A 25639-nucleotide genomic window follows, 5' to 3' on the forward strand; every position below is an offset into this window, starting at 1 on the left:
CATTTTATTTTTATTGTAATTTCAGCAATATTTTGTTGTTTCTCCCCTCCACCACAAAGTTCTTCAGGTTTTAGTTTGTGCTCAAACATTTTGTTGATGTTTAGCTCTGGGTACTATCTATGTCACTCTTAAATAAGGTAAGTGTTGTACAGTTCTTTCAGGATCATGCCAGATATGCAGTGTCAAAAATGGAAGCCATTCTTACTAGGTAGGCTGTTTCATTTTTTAAACTTTTCTTTTTCGTCCCAGACTGACTCAACTATTAGGCCTCTAGACACAGCTGGGAGCCATTCAGCTGGCATCAGTAATGAGACCTATTGGCAAATGGTTTCATCAGAAATCTCTCAGATTAGCATCTGTGCATGTCCTTAATGCCAACTGGGAGTAGTCCAAGCTGGTAAAATTCAATACATCCAAGTAGAAAATGTTTCTGCTACTTTTTAAACGTTGTCTGGCTTGGGAAATATTTAGTCCTGTAGCTGCCCTGTCCAAGAGTGGCAAACCTTTTAATCTTGCCCTTGTGGAAAGAATTTTAATCAGCCACATCCCAGGGGTCAGATACGGGGAGTGGTTACATTGGCAAAAATATGTAACTTGAACCCAAAGTGCTGGTAATGTGCCTACTAGTTGTTCAACTATGACAGGTTTGGGTAAAGCTCCTCCAGAGAGTGGAGTTAATGATTACAATATTTAAATTCAGGCACTTTTATAAGATTTTTACCATAACTTGAAATTGTCAGCTTCTCTGTGTTTCCCAGAAGGAGAAAGTGTTATGAAAAGGGGCATAGGATTAAGTGCCATTCCATGGAGAAATGTAAAGATGCCGAGGTTGATGAACGGATCAGCACTCACAGCACAAAACCTCTCTCCACAGATGACACCTGACCTGATGACCTTCTCCTGCAACTTCTGGTTTTGATCCACCATTTTACTCCCAGATAACTTGCAAAAAGTTATCTGGAGATGGTATTAAGATATTGTCAGTTAACTATACATAAATGCATTTGGAAAATAAAGTGTTTGCCAGGACCATCAGCTTGTTTTCATATTTACTCATGGAAGATGGGTGTAACACTTATTGCTGGTCCTTTGTTGCCCTTGAGAAAGTGGAGGTGAACTGCCTTTTTGAACCGGTGCAGTCAGTGTTCTGTATCTAGACCCAAAATGGTGTTTGAGGGGAGGGGTTGAGGTTCCAGGATTTGTTCCAGTGGCACTGAAAAAATGGCAATACATTTCCAGGATGGTGAGAAGCTCCGAGGGGAACTTGCAGCAGATAGTGTTCCAATGCATTTGTTGCCCTTGTCTTTCCTGAATGTAGTGGTCGTGGGTTTGGAAGGTGTTGTTGAAAGAGCCTTGGTGAATTTCTACAACATGTCATAAGATGGTACACACTGCTGTGACTGAGTGTTGGTGGTGAAGGCAGTGAATGTTTGTGGATGTGGTGCCAGTCAAATGGGTGGCCTTGTCCTGGATGGTTTCAAGCTTCTTGAGTGTGTTATGGACCAGACCAGATCCCCTCAAAATATATGAAAAAGATAGCCTAGACACTAACTTTTTCTTATTTTAAAGGTAAGAGTAAGGTGTTGTATTCCAGATGCAATTTGATTGGTCAAACAACTCAACTTCAAGCAAAACACACTTTATTTTCATGCTACAGTTAAAATACACTCAAAATAAAAAGAAAATGATTGGCTTAACTGTAATTGTATTGAAATGCTTAACAAAATAATAGATATATTGACTAATTAACTGTTCCAAAATAGTAACATCCCACAAACACAGCCTTGGGAAAGGCAAATTCAGGAAAACAGATTATCTTACATGCAATTCCAGCAGCAGGAAGTGTTAATGTATATTTTGTTCCACAAATCTGGGCAGCACAAATTTCAGTACAATGGTAGATACTTTATTATTAGACAGCCGGTGAGAGATTCTCAATGTCCTCAAAAGTAGTCATGTGTCTACTTGTGATGACACTTCTCCATGAATCTCTGCCTTACACAAAAATATGGCATTTCTTATAGGAATAATACAAAAGATCTTCAGTCACATGGTCAATTGCCCTTATATAGTTTAAGATAGGCAATTATAAATTTACAAAGCCCAGTGAACGTCGATGACCTGTGAAACTGTGTGACTAGATTACAGGGACTGATTAATGTATTCTTCATGATCACGTGTTGATGGAAGGAGATTAAACAGAAGGGTTTTGCCCACTGTAAATGGGGGATTCACATACCTAAGCTAATACAGAGGGGAAGTAAGATAATGGGAGCAGGAGGCAGTTTAACAGGGTTGTGGCCAAGGCTATCAGTTTTGTCTGGGGAGGACAAATACCTCTGTCTGAGACTGCAGAGGAATCCAAATGTGTGGCTCCAATTGATTCCTTCTTTCGAATTTAGTCAGTCTCCTCCCTACTGAGATATTCTGTCTATTCTGTAAGTGGACAGACATGCAATTGATACTGCAGTGAGGCTTTTTGGTAATGGAATGTTTGACTCTTGAGTCCCCAGTATGCCTTGGAAGAGAAGTAAAATGTGGAACTGATTCCTTTGTGGCTTTCTAACTTCCTCTGAATAGAACCCTAACTTTTATTGCAATGTGATGAAGAATTATGTGATGAAGTGAGCTCAAGATGCACTTAAGGTGCCTATAAGTATCTGAGTACACCCTTTTATACTTCACAATGAGGGATTCTATGATAGTCATGGTCTGCTATGATCTGTACATGTAGCATAGCAGCTAGGACTAGAGGTCAAGGAGGAAATAGGTTGCTTGCCAATCATCATCTGATGAGGATTTCAACTGAGAGAAATAGAAGAATAAGGAGGAAGGTGAAGGTAGGCACATAAAGCCAGTCTTCCATCTGCATTTCAGCTCAGATACCATGAGTTCCCTAAAGCTCAAAAGATCAATTAGTTAATCGTACTGAATCAAAGTATCATACCCTCAGCCCTTCCCCTGCTATCAAAAAGCTGCCCTGTAATCAACTTTCATTCCACAATCAGGAGGTTATAGCTTGGGAACTTTGCAAAACACAACGTAATTGGAAAGAGTCAACATGGTTTATCACCAAGGGGTGGCATGGTGGCTCAGTGCTGCCTCACAGCACTAGGGTCCCAGGTTCAATTCCAGCCTCTGGACTGTATATGTGGAGTTTTCACATTCTCCCCACGTCTGCGTGGGTTTCCTCCAGGTATGCTGGCTTCTTCCCACAATCCAGAGGTGTGCAGGTCAGGTGAATTGGCCTTGCTAAATTGCCCATAGTGTTAGGTGCATTCATCAGAAGTGAATGGGTCTGGGTGGGTGGCTTTTTGGAGGGTTGGTGTGGACTTGTTGGGGTGAAGGGCCTGTTTCCACACCGTAGGGAATCTAATCAGAGAAAAATCATGTTTAATCATGATTATTGGAATTACAACCTCAAATACTATGACATCCAATTTAACTTATTGGAAGTCTTTGAAGGGAAAACATGAGCTTTGGACATTGGGGAGTCTGTAAATGTATCATACTTGGATATCCTGAGGCATTTGCCAAAGTGTCACATAAAAGGAGTTCATAGTATATGGGGTAACATTTGCATGGAGAGAAGATTGGCTGGCAGAAAATGAGTGTATAAACAAATGGAACTTTTTCAGGTTGGCAGGAAGTGACGAGTGAAATCCTGCCAGTGTCTGTGCTGTGACCCCAACCTTTTACAATTTACAACAATGACAGAATGAGGGGAGTGAAGGCATGGGAGCTAAATTTACAGGGAGTAAATCAAGAAAGGCATTATAATATGTTGTAAAGAAATCACAAAACGTTGTACTTGAATATAGGTAGGCTGAGCCAGTGGGCAAAAATCTGGCAGATGGAGTATTACATGGGAAAATGTGAAATAATTCACTTTGGCAGGAAGAATAAAAAGACAGAAAATTACTTAATCAGAGAAGTGCAGAATTTCAAGGTGAGAACGGTTCTTGGTTCTAATTCATGAGTCACAGAAAGGTCTATAGATTCAGAAAGGAGGAACAAAAGTGAGCAGAATGCCATTATTTATTAAGACAACTTTCTAATTTTAAGCTTTAATGTGGTAAACCTTCCTGAATTGTCTCCAATGCAATCACAACCTTCCTTAAATAAGGTGACCAAGACTGTGCATAGTACTCCAGAAGTGTTTAGCCTTGTCCAAATGAAGCATAAAATCACTGCTTTTGAAATAAATTCATAAAGTGCCAGTGGAACTCAAAAGGTTCCATCTATGCAAAACAAAACAGCGATAAAGGTCAAAGAACAACAGCAGAGGAGCAGACCCTTCAGCCCTCCAAGCCTGTGCCGATCCAGATCCTCTATCTAAACCTGTCACCTATTTTCTAAGGGTCTGTATCCCTCTGCTCCCTGCTCATTCATGTATCTGTTTAGATACATCTTAAATGACACTATCATGCCCATCTTGTCTGATATGACTCTTCTTCCGAAATGCCTACTTTGTGTTCACTTCTCCTGATGTCATAGTATTTGATGTTGTAATTCCTTGCTGTAGCTGTATTCTAACTTATGGTGATTCATGCACAAGGATACCCAAATCTCTCAGCACCTCAAAACTCTGCAATCTCTCATCATTTAGGTATTATGATTTTTAAAAAAATTATTCTTTCGAAAACCAACAATTTTATATTTTCATACATGTTCATTCCATTTACCATATCTTTTCCCATCTACTTAACCTATTGGTAATATCAAAGAACAAAGAATATTTACAGCCCAGGAACAGGCCCTTCAACCCTCCAAGCCTGAGCCGATCCAAATCCACTGTCTGAACCTGTCGCCCAATTCCTAAGCATCTGTATCCCTCTGCTCCCCACCCACTCATGCATCTGTCCAGACGCATCTTAAATGAATCTACTGTGTCTGCCTCTATCACCTCTGCTGGCAACACGTTCCATACGCCCACCACCCTCTGTGTGAAGTACTTGCTGCGTGTATCTCCCTTAAACTTTCCACCTCTCACCTTGAAAGCGTGACCTCTTGTTATTGAACCCTTCACCCTGGGAAAAAGCCTGCCTCTGTCCACCCTGTCCATACCCTCAATGATTTTGTAAACCTCAATCAGGTTCCCCCTCAATCTCCTTTTTTCTAATGAAAACAAACCTAACCTACTCAACCTCTCTTCATAGCTAGCACCTTCCATACCAGGCAACATCCTCGTAAACCTTCTCTGCACCCTCTCCAAAGCGTCCACATCCTTTTGGTAATGTGGCAACCAGAACTGTACACAGTATTCTAAATGCGGCCGAATCAATGTCTTGTATAATTTTAACATGATTTGCCAGCTCTTAGGAAATGCACCCAACTCTCGCTCCTCCAAGACCATGTTAGGGAACTGGAGCAGGAGCTGGATGAACTTCGGATCATTCGGGAGGCAGAGGCTGTGATAGATGGCAGTTACAGGGAAGTAGTTACTCCAAGGCACGAAGAAAGCTGGGTGACTGTTCGAAAGAGGAAAAAACAGTCAGTGGAGCGATCCCCTGTGGTCGTTCCCCTGAAAAACACGTACACCATTTTGGATACTGTTGGGGGGTGGGGGGTGACTTACCATGGGCAAGCAGTGGGGCCCAGGTCTCTGGCACAGAGCCCGTCCCTGTTGCATAGAAAGGAAGGAGGGAAAGGAGGAGAGTGTTAGTCATTGGGGACTCAATAGTTAGAGGCTCAGATAGAAGGTTTATTGGGAGCGAATGAGACTCACGGTTGGTATGTTGCCTCCCAGGTGCCAGGGTCCGTGATGTCTTGGATCGTATCTTTGGGGTCCTGAAGGGAGAGGGTGACCAGCCTCAAGTCGTTGTCCATGTAGGTACCAACGACATCGGTAGAAAGAGGGATAGGGATGTAAGACAGGATTTCAGGGAGCTAGGGTGGAAGCTGAGAGCAATAACAAACAGAGTTGTTATCTCTGGTTTGTTACCCGTGCCACATGATAGTGAGGCGAGGAATAGGGAGAGATATCAGGTAAACATGTGGCTGCAATGATGGTGCAGGAGGGAGGGTTTCAGGTACATGGATAATTGGAGCTTATTCTGGGGAAGGTGGCACCTGTACAAACAACACGGTCTTCACTTGAACCAGAGGGCTACTAATATTCTGGGTGGGAAATTTGCTGGTGCTATTTGGGTGGGTTTAAACCAGCTCGGTAGGGGGATGTGCACCTGAGGTGTAGCTGCAGTGCACAGGAGGATGAGAGTAGGGAAGACATGGACAGGATTTCAGGGTCACAGGAATGTGCTGGCAGACAGCGAAGTGGTTTGAAATGTGTCTACTTCAACGTCAGGAGTATCCGAAATAAGGTAGGTGAGCTTGCAGCATGGATAGGTACCTGGGACTTCGATGTTGTGGCCATTTCGAAGACATGGATAGAACAGGGTCAGGAATGGATGTTGCAGGTACCAGGGTTTAGATCTTTCATTAAGATCAGGGAAGATGGTAAAAGAGGGGGAGGTATGGCCTTGTTAGTCAAGGACAGTATAATGGTGGCTGAGAGAACTTTTGATGAGGACTCGTCTACTGAGGTGGTATGGGCTTAGATTAGAAACAGGAGAGGAGAGGTCACACTGCTTGGAGTTTTTTATTGGCGTCCGCAGAGTTCCAGGGAGGTGGAAGAGACGATCGGCAAAATTATTCTGGGTAGGAGTGAAAAGAACAGGATGGTCATTATGGGGGACTTTAACTTCCCCAATATTGACTGGAAATGCTAAAACTCCAGTAGGTCGGACGGATCAGTTTTTGTCCAATGTGTACAGGAGGGTTCCTGACACAGTATGTCGAAGGGCCGACAAGAGGGGAGGCCACACTGGATCTGGTGCTTGGTAATGAGCCAGGCCAAGTGTTTGATTTAGTTGTAGGTGAGCACTTTGGAGAGAGTGACCATAATTCAGTTACATTTGTGAAGGGTAGGTCTTGCCTTACAAGTCTTATTGAATTCTTTGAGGAGGTGACCAAGCATGTGGATGAGGGTAGAGCAGTGGATGTAGTGTACATGGATTTTAGTAAGGCATTTGATAAGGTTCCCCATGGTAGGCTTATGCGGAAAGTCAAGAGGCATGGGATAGAGGGAAATTTGGCCAATTGGATAGAAAACTGGCTAACCGGTCGAAGGCAGAGAGTGGTGGTAGATGGTAACTATTCAGCCTGGAGCCCAGTTACAAGTGGAGTTCCGCAGGGTTCAGTTCTGGGTCCTCTGCTGTTTGTAATTTTTATTAATGACTTAGATGAGGGAGTCGAAGGGTGGGTCAGTAAATTTGCAGATGATACGAAGATAGGTGGAGTTGTGGACAGTGAGGAGGGCTGTTGTCGGCTGCAGAGGGACTTAGATATGATGCAGAGCTGGGCTGAGGAGTGGCAGATGGAGTTCAACCTTGCCAAGTGTGAGGTTGTCCATTTTGGAAGAACAAATAAGAATGCGGAATACAGGGTTAATGGTAGGGTTCTTAGTCAGGTGGAGGAACAGAGGGATCTTGGGTCTATGTACATAGATCTTTGAAGGTTGCCACTCAGGTGGATAGAGTTTGTAAGAAGGCCTATGGAGTATTATCGTTCATAAGCAGAGGGATTGAATTCAAGAGTCGTGAAGTGATGTTGCAGCTGTACAGGACTTTGGTTAGGCCACATTTGGAGTACTGTGTGCAGTTCTGGTCGCCTCACTTTAGGAAAGATGTGGAAGCTTTGGAGAGGGTGCAGAGAAGATTTACCAGGATGTTGCCTGGAATGGAGAGTAGGTCGTGCAAGGATAGGTTGAGAGTTCTCGGCCTTTTCTCGTTGGAACGGCGAAGGATGAGGGGTGACTTGATAGAGGTTTATAAGATGATCAGAGGAATAGATAGAGTAGACAGTCAGAAACTTTTTCCCCGGGTACAACAGAGTGTTACAAGGGGACATAAATTTAAGGTGAAGGGTGGAAGGTATAGGGGAGATGTCAGGGGTGGGTTCTTTACCCAGAGAGTAGTGGGGGCATGGAATGCGCTGCCCGTGGGAGTGGTGGAGTCAGAATCATTGGTGACCTTTAAGCGGCATTTGGATAGGTACATGGATGGGTGCTTAATCTAGGTTAGAAGTTCGGCACAACATCGTGGGCCGAAGGGCCTGTTCTGTGCTGTATTGTTCTATGTTCTATGTTCTATTTAGTTTAGCGATAGAAAGGGATAGGTACATGCCACAGGTCAAGAGTTATCGATGGGGCAAGGGCAATTATAATGCGATTAGGCAAGAATTAGGATGCATAGAATGGGGTAGCAAAATACAGTGGATGCAGACAATGGAAATGTGGAGCTGGTTTAAGTAACAGATATTGCATGTCCTTGATAGGTATGTCCCTGTCAGGCAGAGAGGAAGTGACAAGGTAAGGGAACCTTGGTTTACTACAGAAATTGCATCTCTTGTTATGAAGAAGAAGGAGGCTTATGTGTTGATGAGGCGAGATGGTTCAGATGAGGCGATGGAGAGTTACAGATCAGCTAGGAAGGATTTAAAGAGAGAGTTAAGAAGAGCAAAGAGAGGACACGAGCAGTCTTTAGCAAATAGAATAAAGGAGAACCCTAAAGCTTTCTATAGGTATGTCAGGGAAAAAAAGGATGATTCGGGCAGGAATAGTGCCAATCAAAGACAGAAGTGGGAAGTTGAGTGTGGACCCTGTGGAGATCGGAGAGGTGCTAAACGATCATTTCTCATCAGTTTTCACTTAGGAAAAGGAGAATATTGTAGAGGAGAAAAATGAGGTACGAGATATTAGACTAGAAAGGATCGAGGTTAGTTACGAACAGGTGTTATCAATTCTAGAAGGAGTGAAAGTAGACAAGTCCCCTGGGCCAGATGGGATTTATCTGAAGATTCTCTGGGAATCTAGGGAGGAGATAGCAGAGCCTTTGGTTTTGATATTTGAGTCATCATTGTCTACAGGTTTGGTACCAGAGGACTGGAGGATTGCAAACGTTGTGCCCTTGTTCAAGAAGGGCAATAGAGACGACCCAGGTAACTATCGACCAGTGAGCCTTATTTCTGTTGTAGGAAAGGTTTTAGAAAGGATTATGGGAGATAAGATTTATAATCATCTAGCAGGCAACAATTTGATTTCACATAGTCAACATGGTTTCGCCAAGGGCAGGTCGTGTCTCACAAACCTCACTGAGTTTTTTTAAGAAGGTGACCAACCATGTGGATGAGGGTAGGCAGTTGACGTAGTATACATGGACTTCAGTAAAACCTTTGATAAGGTTCCACATGGTAGGCTGTTGGAGAAAATGCAGAGGCATGGGATTGAGGGTGATTTAGCATTTTGGATTAGAAACTGGCTTTCTGAAAGAAGGCAGCGAGTGGTGGTTGATGGAAAATATTCAACCTGGAGTCCGGTTACTAGTGGTGTGCCACCAGGATCTGTTTTGGCACCACTGCTGTTTGTCATTTTTATAAATGACTTAGATGCAGGCATGGGTGGATGGATTAGTAAATTTGCAGATGACACTAAAGTCAGTAGAGTAGTGGACAGTGTGGAAGAATGCTACAGGTTACAGGGGGATTTGGATAAACTGCAGAATTGGACTGAGAGGTGGCAAATGGAGTTCAATGCAGCTAAATGTGAGGTGATGCACTTTGGGAAGAATAACAGGAAGGCAGAGTACTGGGTCGATGGAAAGATTCTTGGTAGTGTGGATGTGCAGAGGGATCTTGGAGTCCATGTACATAGATCCCTGAAAGTTGCCACCCAGGTGGATAGTGCTGTTAAGAAGGCATATGGTGTGTTAGGTTTCATTGGTAGAGGGATTGAGTTCCAGAGCCGCAATATCATGCTGCAACTGTACAAAACGCTGGTATATTGTGTACACTTGGAATATTGTGTACAGTTCTGGTCCCCATATTTCGGGAAGGATGTGGAAGCATAAGAAAAGGTGCAGAGGAGATTTACCAGTATGTTGCCTGGTCTGGAGGGAAGATCTTTTGAGGAAAGGCTGAGAGACTTGGGTCTGTTCTCATTGGAAAGAAGAAGGCTAAGAGGGGATTTGATAGAGACATACAAGATGATCAGAGGATTAGATAGGGTAGACAGTAAAAGTCTTTTTCCCAGGATGATGACGTCAGCTTGTATGAGGGGGCATAACTACAAATTGAGGGGTGATAGATTAAAGACAGATGTCAGAGGCAAGTTCTTTACTCAGAGAGTGGTAAGGGCGTGGAATGCCCTACCTGCCAATGTAGTCAACTCAGCCACATTAGGGAGATTTAAACAATCCTTAGATAAGCACATGGATGATGGTGGGATAGTGTAGGGGGCCGAGCTGAGAATAGTTCACAGGTCGGTGCAACATCGAGGGCTGAAGGGCCTGTTCTGCGCTGTATTGTTCTATGTTCTATTATACTCAATACCCCGTCTGATGAAGGCAAGCATACTACATGCCTTCTTGATCACTCTATCTACCTGTGCAGCAACCTTCAGGGTACAATGGATCTGTATTCCCAGATCTCCTGCCCATCAACTTTTCCCAACGCTCTTCCATTCATTGTATAATTCGCTCTAGAATTAGACTTGCCTAAATGCATCACCTCACATTTGTCTGGATTGAAATCCATCTGCCACTTTTCCGCCCAACTCTTCAGTCTATCTATATTCTCCTGTATTCTCTGACAGTCCCTTATGCTTTCTGCTACTCCACCAATCTTCGTGTTATCTACAAACTTGCTGATCATACCAACAGTGCCCTCTTCCAGATCATTTATGTATATTACAAACAACAGTGGCCCAACACTGACCCCTGTGGAACACCATTGGTCACCTTTCTCCATTTCAAGAAACTCCCTTCAACTACTACTCTCTGTCTCCTGTTGCTCAACCAGTTCTTTATCCACCTAGCTAGAACACCCTGCACACCATGTGACTGCACTTTCTCCATTAGTCTACATTGGGGAACCTTATCAAACACCTTACTAAAGTCCATGTATATGACATCAACAGCCCTTCCTTCATCTATCAACTTGGTCACTTCCTCGAAGAACTCTATTAAGTTGGTAAGGCACGATCTCCCCCGCACAAAACCATTTTGCCGATCACTGATAAGCCCATTCTTTTCTAAATATAAATAGATCCTATCCCTCAGTACCTTCTCCAGCAACTTTCCCACCACCAACATCAGGCTCACTGGTCTGTAAAGTTATCTGTAATATCCCTACTACCCTTCTTGTACAGGGGGACAACATGAGCAACCCTCCAGTCCTCTGGCACCCTCACTTGTATTTAAGGATGCTACAAAGATATCTGTCAGGGCCCCAGCTATTTCCTCTCTCGCCTCCCTCAGCAACCTGGGATAGATCCCATCCGGTCCTGGGGATTTGTCCACCTTAATAATCTCTAACCTGCCCAACACATCTTCCCTACTTATATCAACGTGATCCAGACTAATCAAACTTCTATCTCTAATCTCAAGATTCACCATGTCCCTCTCCTCAGTGAACACTGATGCAAAGTAATCATTCAGAATCTCACCCATTCTCTCAGGTTCGACACACAACCTTCCTTCATTATCCTTTTGTGGACCAATCCTTTCTCTAGTTACACTTGCTTCTTATTTAAAAATAAAATGCTTTGGGATTCTCCTTAATTCTGCTTGCTAAAGCTATTTAGTGACCCCTTTTAGCCCGCTTTATTCGTCGTTTAAGACTTGTCCTATTCTTCTGATATTCCTCCAGGGCCCGTTCTGTTCTTAGCTGCCTAGACCTTATGTACATTTCCCTTTTCCTCTTGGCTAGTCGTATATTTCTCGTGTTATCTACGGTTCACGAATCTTGCCCTTCCTATCCTTTGCCTTCAATGGGACATGCCTATCCTGCACTATCTTTAACCTACCTTTGAAAGCCTCCCACATCTCAAATGTCGACTTCCTTTCAAATAGCTGTGTCCAATCCACATTTCCGAGCTCCTGCCTAATTTTGATATAATTGGCCTTGGCCAATTTATCCCTTTGTTCTTTTCACAATTTACTATCCTGTCTTTTTGTTGACAGCAAATTTGGTAAATATATCTTCTGTTCCTTCTTCAAACTCATTACATAAGTTGCAAATAATTAGTGTCCCAGCACCAATTCTTGTGGCACACCATTCATTAAGTCTTGCCAAACTGAAAGATTTATGCCAATTCTCTGCTTCCTGTTAGCCAGCCAGCTTTTTATCCATGCCAATATGCGAACACCGTGAGTTTTTATTTTCCGCAATATTATGCAGGTTCATGTCACTCCTGCTCTTACTCCTGGCAGATCTAGCACTTGGAATTAAAATGAGAAAAGCAGATCCATGTTGCAAACTGATATTTTGCTGTCTTTCTGGCCATTTATTGTCCCCCATTCATGGCTCTCACACTACCTCTGGATAACTATAGGACCACACTGCTGTATCTGTTTGGTGAATCAATATATGCAGAAATATATCTTCATTCTATAGCCTACTGAAGTGAATCAAAAATGTTGCTTGGCCTGATGTCTAAATATATTTTTGGTTGTTCAGTTAGCTGTATTTTACTCGAGCAATGGTAATTGTTTTACATTATTATTTCTGATTCTCCTGTACCAACTGGAATCAACTGCAATGCAGACAAATCCTGGAAGCTGAAAAATAACTTTGAAAGAGGCAAAGCAAAACAAATTCATCTTCTATAAAAGGAGTTTAAGAAAAGATTCAAAAGGCTGACACAGCACAATGGGGCAATTGGCTTAGTTCTGTGTTTTATGATTTTCTGACAGTTTTCTTCCCATTACCAATCATTTCCAGCCTTCAGCCACCGAGACTCTAAACTCTGGAGTTACCTCCCTAGATGTCTGTGCCTCCCCTTGCTCCCTATGACACTTAGTAATGCTTTATTTAACGGTCCTACTACCTCCTTATGAAATGCATATCAAACAGTGTTTGGTAGCACTCCTGTGAAGAATCTTGGGACAATTTACTCTGTAAGAGGCACTATTTTGGCTAGTTGTAATGCCAAATTCCTGAAATTGGACAAGGGCTTTTCAATCTTCCTTTTAGACAATTTCATTTATCAAAGTTCAAGATGTCTGCTAGTGAAATTATTGTTTTAGCATTCTGACCTTGTAAATGACCCAAAGTAAGTCAGGTGCAGGAAGTTGCTCGCCATGAGAAAGCGCTTGCAGCAGACATTTTAGACTTTCAAATTCTCTAACAGCCACTGAAGAAATGTGCTTTGGCAGGTAAATCAAGCGGCTTAGCTGTCTTCAGGAACAGCTTAACCACATGTTTAAACAATTACAGCTCTCATACTTGAAAGCTGTTTAACAGTAAATGTTAGCTGCTATTGATGTTTTCAGCATTTCAGATGCATATATATCTCTAGGGTGCAACAAATATAGATTTGCTCACACATTATGTAAGAGCTACTTTTGTGCTATTTGCAGTTTGTAAAGTAGCAAAGGATTGTTTAGTTCGTCTTACTTTGTGGTTAGTGACATAACCTTCAGTGATTATTTTTGAAGTTTGAATTCAGTCATTCAAAGTTTAAGTGTTAAGCGAAAATGAACATCAAGTTAGGTCGCTTTTATAGCAATTGTTGAAATATACTTAAATGTAGAGTACAGCAAATATTTTCAGTGCAAATTTAAACACAACCACTGGTATTCTATCAATAAACCCAAAAAAAGTACAGCTCCTTGTGCAAGATATTAGGGGGAGCTGTTTAAACATGGAATTGTATTCATATGATTCCTGATAAAGGGTTTAAGCCTTAAACATCGATTCTCCTGCTCCTCGGATGTTGCCTGACCTGCAGTGCTTTTCCAGCACCACACTCTCGACACTTAATTCTGCTTCTGTATCTTATGGTTTTCACATCATTGGGCAAGATACCAAAGATTAGAATCATGATAGCAATAAGGTTATGTTTTCATCTCTTTAAAGACATATTAAAAGTTTCCATTTTGCATTTTCAGCTTCTCAAAAGGCTAGCTTGTCTTATACACTCCCATGATTTCTTGATGTACATTTTACTGTCTAGTATAGCTACTGTTCGGTGACCTGTAAACTATTCACACAAGTTACTTTTCTCCCTTGCTATTTTCTATCACCAGCCAAACTAATTCTAAATCTTAATCTTCTGAATCAAGATCATTAATCACCACTGTATTGATCAAGTTTTTTATTAACTGAGCTATCCTACCTATATTTCCTTTTCAAGATGTCAGATATCCTTGAATATTCAGTTCCCGACTTTGGCCATGTCACAAACATCTCTCTGTAAAACTTGTCTCTACATTCCTATTCATTTCTATTTTTGTTGTTGATTATTCCAACTTGTAAGAAATGCACTATGAACTCAGGACATTGGTTAGGCCACTGTTGGAATATTGTGTGCAATTCTGGTCTCCTTCCTATCGGAAAGATGTTGTGAAACTTGACAGGGTTCAGAAAAGATTTACAAGGATGTTGCCAGGGTTGGAGGGTTTGAGCTACAGGGAGAGGCTGAACAGGCTGGGGCTGTTTTCCCTGGAGCGTCGGAGGCTGAGGGGTGACCTTATAGAGGTTTATAAAATCATGAAGGGCATGGATAGGATAGATAGACAAAGTCTTTTCCCTGGGGTCGGGAAGTCCAGAACTAGAGGGCATAGGTTTAAGGTGAGAGGGGAAAGATATAAAAGAGACCTAAGGGGCAACTTTTTCACGCAGAGGGTGGTACGTGTATAGAATGAGCTGCCAGAGGGTGTGGTGGAGGCTGGTACAATTGCAACATTTAAAAGGCATCTGGATGGGTATATGAATAGGAAGGGCTTGGAGGGATATGGGCCGGGTGCTGGCAGGTGGGACTAGATTGGGTTGGGATATCTGGTCAGCATGGACGGGTTGGACCGAAGGGTCTGTTTCCATCTCTATGACTATATGATTCAGACATAGTGTCTTTAATTCTTGTTTTACCCCTTTTTTCTTCTCTACTGCTATTTTCTGATTATCACTATTCAATCATCTGTATTATTGCCTCGTTTTTTCTCATTATTTTTCTAAATGAAATTAGGAAACGCAAATTGTAAAATGTGAAGCTGCTCTGGCAGAGTTAATTCCGAATCTACTAAATGCAATAATCACATGAATCAGTGCACTAATTTGTAAATCGTTTTTATATAATTACAAGATTATCATTATACACCATTCCTCATTTTAATTGCAATGAAGATAATTATCTGCTCAGTAATTAGTAATTTAGGCATACCTTTGTAAATAATTAGCATCTTTATTTATCTAAAAATAGAATGGAATAAAGTTCCTTTCATTCATTAAAGTTATTAATGATTTACACTGCCACAAAATACAATAAGAATGACTCTTTTAGATTTTTTCGTTAAATATAGTTTGAACACACAGAAAAGGGCACCTATATAAATATTGCAATGTCTACATTAGAACCAATGAAATATTAAACTTCAAAATAAATGGGTGTCTGCTTGACTTCCATTTCTCAGGTTCAGGAGATTGTTGGTTGAACTCACATTCACAAGTTAAGAGGATAAACAAAGAAAAAACAGCTCAAGACAGCTTTCGTGTAGAGATAGAAACACAGTTAACATTTCACATCTGAGACATTTCATAAGAACTATGAAAATTGAGAGATGCAGTAGATCTTGAGGAAGAGGCGAGTGCAACAAGGACAAAAGGGAAGTCTGTGATGGAAGATGGAAGACAGGAGAGATTAAAGAACAGAAACACTAGGCCTGCAGGGCCAAAGAGATTGATGAATGTTTCATGTAGTGGGTTTAATGGTTATTCCATCTAAAATGAAAGAAAATTGCAGCAGATATCACATAGTTATTGAAAGCCGCAAGTATACTGTGTCCTTAAAAATACATTTTTCCAAAAATGTGTTTTCATATAAAACTAAATTGCATACATTACTTTCCATTAATTGCAGCTAAAGGTTATTCAATATATATGGTCTATGAAAAAATGATCACTTGTAAACAAAGACTATGTCATTCATGTTAGTCCCACTTGTGACAGTCTTACCATCCATATTTCATACATAATCTCTAAAGAGCTCAGATTGTTTTATGACCTGTGTTAATTGTTGTTAACAGTTGTTGTTGTCTAGTGTCTGTTCATTGTTTGGGGTAATATTCCACCTCCAGGCTGTGGCATTATTGAAGGAGGTGCTTGCCTTTCTGATTTGATGTCTCTGCTGGTTTGATGATTTTCAGAGCATGTTGTGGCTAGTTATTTGATTTGAGTAAAAGCTGCTTCTGGTTCTGTGCTTCAGTATCACTGCATATCCTCATCAGTAAACGTATATTGAGCTTCATACTATGATGGCAAATCAGGCATGATCTTTGCAACCCTGCAATAGCTGTTATCTTTGGCTTAAAATCCAGGTGAAATCCTTTTGCTGTCAGTTTATGATCTATGTACTTGACTTCAAAAACATCTTTCCCTTGTTCAGCTTGTTAATATGTCGAGCAATCCTAATCAGATACTAGATTCTGACAATGGTCTGCAACAGTATAGAGTCATTGGGTCATGCAGCATGGAAACAGACCATTTGGTCCAACCAGTCCATACTGAATATAATTCCAAACTAAACTAGTCCCACCTGCCAGAGCTGGCCCATAATCATCCAAACCTTTCCTATTCATTTACTTACCTAAGCATCTTTTAAACATTGTAACTGTCACCGCATCCATCACTTCCTCAGGATGTTCATTTCTCACACGAACCACCCTCTGTGTAAAAAAGATTGCCCCTCATGTTTTTCTGGACTCTACACTGAATTTAACAATTTCAGACCACTAAATCTGGCTTCTATCGTTGCCTTTTCTTCCCTTGTGTTGTTTACTTTTTTCTTTCAGGTAGCAGCACATTTGCTTACACATCTTTTATTTATTTTTCTCTCTTGCCCCATCACCATTCCTTCTCATCCTGGAGGACTGACTGCAGGTATTCAGTCTCTCCTATCTTCCATCCTATCACAGACCTTTGTTTTGTTCTTGTCATGCCTAACCCATGTTCACATCCTCTAGCACATCTAACCTTTCCCACTTCACTGAGCTGAAACATGAATAACTCTGTTTTTCTTCACCTATAAATTCTGTGTCTTATGGTCCTGCTGCACAACTACCTGATGAAGGAGAAATGCCCCAAAAGCTAATGTTTACAAATAAACCTGTTGGACGATAACTTGGTTTTGTGTGATTTTTAATTTTGTCCACCCCAGTCCAGCAGCTCCTCCACATCACTTCTTTACTTGCACTGTGGAGTTTTTATTCCACAGAATCTTCTGTTTCTACTTCATATTTTTTAATTTCACATTTCCAGCATCCAGAGTGTTCTGCTTTTTACAAAGAGTGTAAGGCTGAAGGAGTGTTGCACTGTCAGCCTGACATTCCATGGGGCAAAGACAAAGCAGGAGCTCCCCCTGGTGTTCCAGCCAATGTCCCTCCCTCAAGTAACACAAAACTGATGAATGCCTTCCCTTCATTGGCATCTATATGACATTACAGCAGACTGACTGCCTCATTTGTCCAGAAGGTTGCTTAATTTCCACAGTACTGTTTTGTACATTAACCAGTTCAAGTAACAAGTTAACAAGTGACTGTATAAATGTTAATCTATAATATTTAAAATCTTCCATCTATGTGCTCCCTGCCAACTCTCTCCATTCTGTCTCAGATCCTCTGACATGACTTTGGTCGAGGATCAGCAAAACTTCCAAGCTGTTTACGTTCCTTTGAGCTATCCATATAGTCACTGCATAAAATCAGGAAGGTGGACGGATGGATGTTGCTACAACCCACTCCACATTTAAAATGTAAACTACATGCATAAACCTATTTACCTGCCATTCATACCTTTGTCCAGTGGTACACTACTGCATCATTGCATCCAGGAGCATGGTGACTACAATTTACAGCACTCACTTTGGTTGTTACTATTATAAATATGGGAATTGGAATTTATCATAAAAATACAAAAATTGGAAAAAAGTGTAGAACTTTAGAATGGAGATCTATGTCTTGTTTTCTTTATTCCCCAATATCTAATGTCATTTCACCTGAAGACTACACCTGACCTTGACTTCTAAGTTCTATATGGGAGAGATCAACTAGCACATTATAAATGTTATTACTCTGTCTCGTCAGTACTGCTATGTTCCCTACCAAAAGCTTTTGAACTGCTGCCTTCACCTCTTCAACTATCTGTTTTCTGGAGCACTTCTAAGACTGGCAAATCACATAATGCGCACATGAGAATATCTTTCAGTTTTTGAATATTGCAGACATATATTACTAGTTTTTTGCAACTAAACCAGTTTGTTCTGGTCAGTGCATTATCTCATTCTTCGGGGAAGATACTGGCGTCTCATTACACTTTGGACGAGCAGCCCTTTGGATTGCACATTTTCCATTCTTGCATGCTTTCTGACCCAAAGGATGTTATAATGACAATTTGTAGCTGTCAGGAAGCCCTTCACAGTCACTGGGGCCAGCTGGAGCAATGCTCTCAACTCAGTGCCCTCTTTCACAGCTGTTGCCTTATGGAGAATCTGTTATGTCCAGAAATTTACTTTTGCCAAAAAAATTACATGTAGTATTTATGTCTGAAAAAAGTTTATGCCATCAAAATTATATGGTTCTTTTATAAAGACAAGCTATCGGACTGCGGTGTTCACTTCAAATCCTTGGGGGTCATTTGACTTTGTGAAAAGTGCAAAACAAGTCATAGTTTTTCACGAATCGATCTCTATTCCCATTGACTTTGTGGTTTGAGATCAAAGTCATTTTGAGAAATCCAGCTGAATAATTGTGAATGAATGAACGATAAATAAAGATAGGATCAGACAGAGATGAAATCTGATATTTCTAGCATGCAGGTCAGGCAGCGTCCAAGGAGCAGGAGAATCGACATTTCAGGCATAAGCCCTTCATCAGGAATGCCTGACCTGCTGTGCTTTTCCAGCACCACACTTTTCAACTTTGATCTCCAGCATCTGCAGACCTCACTTTCTCATAGACTCTTTGTGTCTGCTTGAGGAACTGGACCGCCTCGGAACACATCAACCCCAGGGCATCAATGTAGACTTCACCAGTTTCCTCATTTCCCCTTCCTCCACCTCACCCCAGTTCCAAACATCCAGCTCAGCACCGCCCTCATGACCTGTCCTACCTGCCAATCTCCCTTCCCACCTATCTACTCCACCGTCCCCTCTGATCTATCACCTCCGTCCCCACCCCCATTCACCTATTGTACTCTTTGTTACCTTCTTGCCAGCCCCACCACCCTCCCCCCCCCCCCCCCCCCCCCCCCCCACCCCCTCCACCCCATTTATCTCTCCACTCTGGAGGCTTCCTGCCTCTGTTCCTGATGAAGGGCTTTTGCCCGAAACGTCGATTTTCCTGCTCCTCGGATGCTGCCTGACCTGCTGTGCTTTTCCAACACCACTCTGATCTAAACATTGAGAAGAGGAGTCGTGCCCCTGCCCTTTCTACCCTCCCCACATAGAAACCCTGGATCTGTCCACCATCATGGGACTTCATACACACCTTGCACAAATATGCATTCAAAACAAGCGTGAAAACATACATGTTGCAGAGTAAAGATGGTTAGTTTTGGGTAAGTTAAGATTCCATAAGAAAATGAACAAATAAACAAGTTCAGTGTTGTAGATTTGGAAACCTTATTTTTTAACTGAGGCAATTTTTAAAGACATAGTTGGTATCTTCCAGATCTATAAACATTGCTGTCGAGATTGAAGTTTTCCTGTAGCAGTCTGCTTTCCAGAGTAAAGACATAATCAAATGCAGCAAATAGAGGGTAGATAAAATCCAATGTGGACACAAACAAATCCAACAAACTGAATGCTCTCTTTGACTCAGAGAGAGCAATCTTTCCTTCCTGCTACTCAATTTCCCCCTATCCCAGCTTGGTTGGTCACATATGCCCTCTGTAACTGCCATCAGAAATGCAATAATGCACTGTATACAGGGTAGCTTTGATTAGCTTACATCTACATAGCTTGTCTAAGTCATTGTTCCATGGCCCCAGCTGGTTAGATTTTAATGTCAGATCCAAGTGCTGAATTTCAGTGCCTGTCTTGATGCTTTGTTAATGGAACAGGAAAAAAGAGTTTTTTTATTTTTTTCAAATGTATTTGTCTGTGTTGAGATCTCCATAGCCCCTGCATCTCCATGAACTGGAATGTGGCTACATACTAATTAACACTGGAGGCCATTTCCATGGGAGACACTGTCCATTTGTTTCAGTGAGATGCCTTTATTTCAGCTGAAACTGCATTTTTAAAAAGACTGATATGTGAAACCAGTGATGAAAGTAAAATTTGATATTTGTTATAGCATATCTTCCTGGCAGATTGGTGAATTTCAGAGCCAGATACCCACATGAAAATACAATGTGATGGTGATAACAGACACCTGGTTCAAAGAAATACTGCCTCCTAGCTATATCTGAATACAGGTATAATGAAGAAAAGGAAGAGTCATGGCAGCATTGAATTAAGGAGAACATTTCCATGCAGGTGAGTCAGGATGGATTAAAGACAGAGTCCTGGTAAAGCTAAGGTGCAAAGAATGTGCAATAACTGAGCTCAGTCGAGTCTACAGGCCACTAACTGTCAGCAAACAAATTTGTAAGGACATACCGGTGAGGTGGAAGATATCCCAATCTATATTTGGATAATTAATGTGAGGGACAAGAGTTACTAGAGTATATTCAGGACAGTTGTCGACAGCTGAATGTTTCCAATCTACCAAGAAGGAAAGCTTTACTAAACCTGGTTCTTGTGAATGAGGTCGCCAATTGGATCAAGTGTCAGTTGGTTAACACTACAGAATTGTGATCATTGTATCATTAGGTTTAATTTGGATTTGGCAAAGGAAAATTATCAATCCAGACTAATTAACAGGAAGAATGATAATTTCAATGGAATAATTTAGGAAATCGAGTACTGATTTTTTTCAAAGAAAATCATGTTTAGCTATTCGAAATTTGGAAATAGCAAAGACACCAACAACAAACTTGCAGTCTTCCCTAGATTCAAGGGAGATCCAGAAGTCTTGAGAATTGCAAACATTACATCCTTGTTCAAGAAAGGTTGTAAGTATAGGCCCGGCAATTACAGACTTGTCAGTTTAACTTCAGTGGTGGTGAATCTTTGAAGGACAATTATTTAGAATCAAATTAATAAATACATGGAAAAAGGTAGGTTGGTTATTAGGAGTCAGCATTGATTTCTAAAAGGGAAATTACATTTGGATGACTTGTTGACATTATTTGAAGTGGTAACAGAAGAGTTGATGAGGATAATGCTTTTGATGTATATATGGACATCCCGAAGCTGTTTGATGCAGTGCCGCGCAATAGACCTGTGATGAAAGTTATAAGCCATGGAATAAAAGAGACTTAAAAACTTGGATACAAAATTGGTTGAGTGATAGGAAACAGAGTTAAGGTTATTGGATATTTTTCATGCTGGAAGAAAGTTTGTTGTTGAGTTCCCCAGGAGGTTGTTTTTAGGGCCCGTACTTTTCCTAATATATCTTAATGATCTAGATCTTGGAGTGCAGGGGACAATTTCAAAGTTATCAGATGACATAAAACTTGGAATTGTAAATTATAGGGATAACTGTGTCAAACTCCAAAAAAAATTGACAAGTTGGCAGAGTGGGTGGATAGGTGGCAGATGAGGTTCAATGGAACAAGGGGAGGAGATACATTTTGGTCAGAAAAAATTGGAAGAGAATAACAAATAGGAGGATACAATTCTCAATGATGTGCAGGTGCAGAGGGACCTGGGTGTATATGTGCACAGATCACTAAAGATAGCAGTATAGGTCTAGAGAGCAGTTAATAAAGCAGATCGTTTACTTGGTTTTAGTAACAGGAGCATAGAATAAAAGAGGACTGAGGTGTTGCTGAATCTGTATAAAGCACATGTTAGACCTCAGCTGGAATGTTGTAAACAGTTCTGGGCACCACATTACAGAATGATGTGAATATTTTGGAGAGGGAACAAAAGAATGGTTGCTGGATGTTCCAGGTTTTAGGGCATTTAAAAAGAATAGGGAGGGGGGAGAAAGAGGAGGGGGTGTAGCACTGCTAATCAGAGAGGGTATCACAGCTACAGAAGCTTCCGTTGTCGAGGAAGATCTGCCTCCCGAGTCAGTATGGGTGGAAATTAGGAACAGTAAGGGAGCAGTCATCTCATTAGGGGTTTACTACAGGCCCCTCAATAGCAGCAGGGAGATGGAAGAAAGCATAGGTCGGCAGATTTTGGAAAAGTGTGGACGTAGTAGGGTTGTTGTAATGGGTGACTATAACTTTCCCAATATTGATTGGAACCTCCTTCGAGCAGAAGTTTTGAATGGAGCTGTTTTTGTAAGGTGTGTTCAAGAGGGCTTCCTAACTCAGTACGTTGACAGGCCGACGAGGGGAGAGGCCATTCTAGACTTGGTGCTCGGAAACGAGCTGGGGCAGGTATCAGATCTTGTGGTGGGAGAGCATTTTGGTGATAGTGACCACAACTGCCTCACATTCTACATAACTATGGAGAAGGAGAGGATTAGGCAAAATGGGAGGATATTTAATTAGGGAAGAGGAAACTATGATGCGATTAGACATGAGTTAGGAAGCATGGACTGGGAGCAATTGTTCCATGGTAAAGGCACTATAGACATGTGGAGACTGTTTAAGGAACAGATGTTGCGAGTGATGAATAAATATGTCCCTCTGAGACAGGCAAGAAGGGGTAAGATAAAGGAACCTTGGATGACGAGAGCGATGGAGCTTCTCGTCAAAAGGAAGAAGGTAGCTTACATAAGGTAGAGGAAGCTAGGGTCAAGCTCAGCTCTACAGGATTACAGGCAGGCATGGAAGGAGCTCAAAAATGGTCTGAGGAGAGCCAGGAGCGGGCACGAGAAAGGCTTGGCAGAACGGATTAGGGAGAACACAAAGGCATTTTACACTTGGGTGAGGAATAAGAGAATGGTCAAAGAAAGAGTAGGGCCGATCAGGGGTAGCATAGGGAATTTGTGTGTGGAGTCTGAGGAGGTAGGGGAAGCCCTAAATGAGTTTTTTGCTTCTGTCTTTACGAAAGAAACGAACTTTGTAGTGAATGAAACCTTTGAAGACCAGGTGTGCATACTGAAATGGATAGAGATAGAAGAAGCTGATGTGCTGAAAATTTTGTCAAACATTAAGATTGACAAGTCACCAGGCCCGGACCAGATTTGTCCTCAGCTGCTTTGGGAAATGAGAAATGCAATTGCTTCGCCACTTGCAAAGATCTTTGCATCCTCGCTCTCCACTGGAGTCGTACCTGAGGACTGGAGAGAGGCAAATGTAATTCTTCTCTTCAAGAATGGAAATAGGGAAATCTCCAGCAATTACAGACCAGTCTCACGTCTGTCGTCTGCAAGGTGTTAGAAAGGATTCTGAGGGATAGGATTTATGACCATCTGGAAGAGCATGGCTTGATTAAATGCAGTCAGCACGGCTTTGTGAGGGGCAGGTCATGCCTCACAAACCTTATCGGGTTCTTTGAGGATGTGACTAGAAATGTTGATGAGGGTCGAGCTGTGGATGTGGTGTATATGGACCTCAGCAAGGCATTTGATAAGGTTCCCCATGGTAGGCTCATTCAGAAGGTCAGGAGGAATGGGATACAGGGGAACTTAGCTGTCTGGATACAGAATTGGCTGGCCAACAGAAGACAGCGAGTGGTAGTAGAAGGAAAATATTCTGTCTGGAAGTCTGTGGTGAGTGGTGTTCCACAGGGATCTGTCCTTGGGCCTCAACTGTTTGTAATTTTTATTAATGACTTGAATGAGGCGATTGAAGGATGAGTCAGCAAGTTTGCAGACAACACAAAGGTTGGAGGTGTCGTTGACAGTATAGAGGGCTGTTGTAGGCTGCAGCGGGACATTGACAGGATGTAGAGATGGGTTGAGAGGTGGCAGATGGAGTTCAACCTGGATAAATGCGAGGTGATGCATTTTGGAAGGTCGAATTTGAAAGCTGAGTACAGGATTAAGGATAGGATTCTTGGTAGTGTGGAGGAACAGAGGGATCTTGGTGTGCAGGTACATCGATCCCTTAAAATGGCCACCCAAGTGGACATGGTTGTTAAGAAAGCATATGGTGGTTGGCTTTCATTAACGGGGAATTGAGTTTAAGAGGCATGAGATCTTTTTGCAGCTCTGTAATACTTTGGTTAGACCGCACTTGGAATACTGCATCCAGTTCTGGTCGCCCTATTATAGGAAAGATGTGGATGCTTTGGAGAGGGTTCAGAGGAGGTTTACCAGGATGCTGCCTGGACTGGAGGGCTTATCTTATGAAGAGAGGTTGACTGAGCTTGGACTTTTTTCATTGGAGAAAAGGAGAAGGAGAGGGGACCTAATTGAGGTATACGAGATAATGACGGGCATAGGTAGAGTCGATAGCCAGAGACTATTTCCCAGGGCAGAAATGACTACCATGAGGGGTCATAGTTTTAAGCTGGTTGGAGGAAAGTATAGAGGGGATGTCAGAGGCGGGTTCTTTACACAGAGAGTTGTGAGAGCATGGAATGCGTTGCCAGCAGCAGGTCATTGGGGACATTTAAGAGACTACTGGACATGCATATGGTCACAGAAATTTGAGGGTGCATACATGAGGATCAGTGGTTGGCACAACATCGTGGGCTGAAGGGCCTGTTCTGTGCTGTACTGTTCTATGTTCTAGGAGCCTTATGAGAATATTTCCAGGGAAGACAAACATCAGTTCTGAGGATAGATTGAAACAGATAGGACTGTTCTCCCTGGGGAGAAGAAAGATAAAAGGAGGTCTGATAGAGATTTTCAAAAATCATGAGCAGATTGGACATCGTGAATACAGGGAGAAACTGTTGTCACTCATAACAGGAACAAGAATGAGATGGCGCAACTTTGAAGTGATTTGCAAAAGGGCCAAATGTTATGTGAGAAAAATCTGTCTCACACAACAAATTGGAGGAGAAAGTGAGGACTGCAGATGTGGTCTATCTCACTTGCAAGTTTGTTGTGCAGCACCCAAGCAAATATTGTTTGAAAGTCAATGCATGCTATTACTTTCAACAACTGCCTCTGTTACCCAATCAAAAACCTCATAATGATTTGCCCTTAACAAGTTCATGCTCTTCCTTAGTTAATCCAACAACTTGCACAAAGTGATCATTTGCCCTAAAGTTTTGAGAAGCAGCCCCACCACCAAGGTTAAACTGACTTAATTCAATTCAATTCCATCACTTATTATTGTAAGCATTTTAATCAGGATGTTCAGTTCATAATCTCTGAGTACCACATTTTAAAATTATTGAAATGTCTTTAAAATACAAGACAAAACATTTGCTAGTTATATTGGGATACAATAGTCAGATTGTGAGAATTTGTTTTAAACATGCCAGTCTGTGTCCTGGTATCTAAAAAGCACAGCGTAATATTTAGATCGTCCTTGAAAGACCACAATGGGCGCAATTGTCATAACCTCATAATGGTAATTAATTCAATTTTGGAAATTTAGATTAGATTACTTACAGTGTGGAAACAGGCCCTTTGGCTCAACAAATCCACACCGACCCTCCGAAGCGTATACCACCCAGACCCATACT

General features: G+C 41.7%; 1 protein-coding gene across 1 annotated transcript in view; it reads left to right on the forward strand.

The window, feature by feature from the left end:
• The window catches only part of LOC140492209 (A disintegrin and metalloproteinase with thrombospondin motifs 19-like), a 538786-nt gene that overhangs the window by 478365 nt on the left and 34782 nt on the right, over positions 1 to 25639 (forward strand).

This window comes from Chiloscyllium punctatum, chromosome 2 (genome assembly GCF_047496795.1).
Source record: "Chiloscyllium punctatum isolate Juve2018m chromosome 2, sChiPun1.3, whole genome shotgun sequence".
Taxonomy (NCBI): Eukaryota; Metazoa; Chordata; class Chondrichthyes; order Orectolobiformes; family Hemiscylliidae; genus Chiloscyllium; species Chiloscyllium punctatum.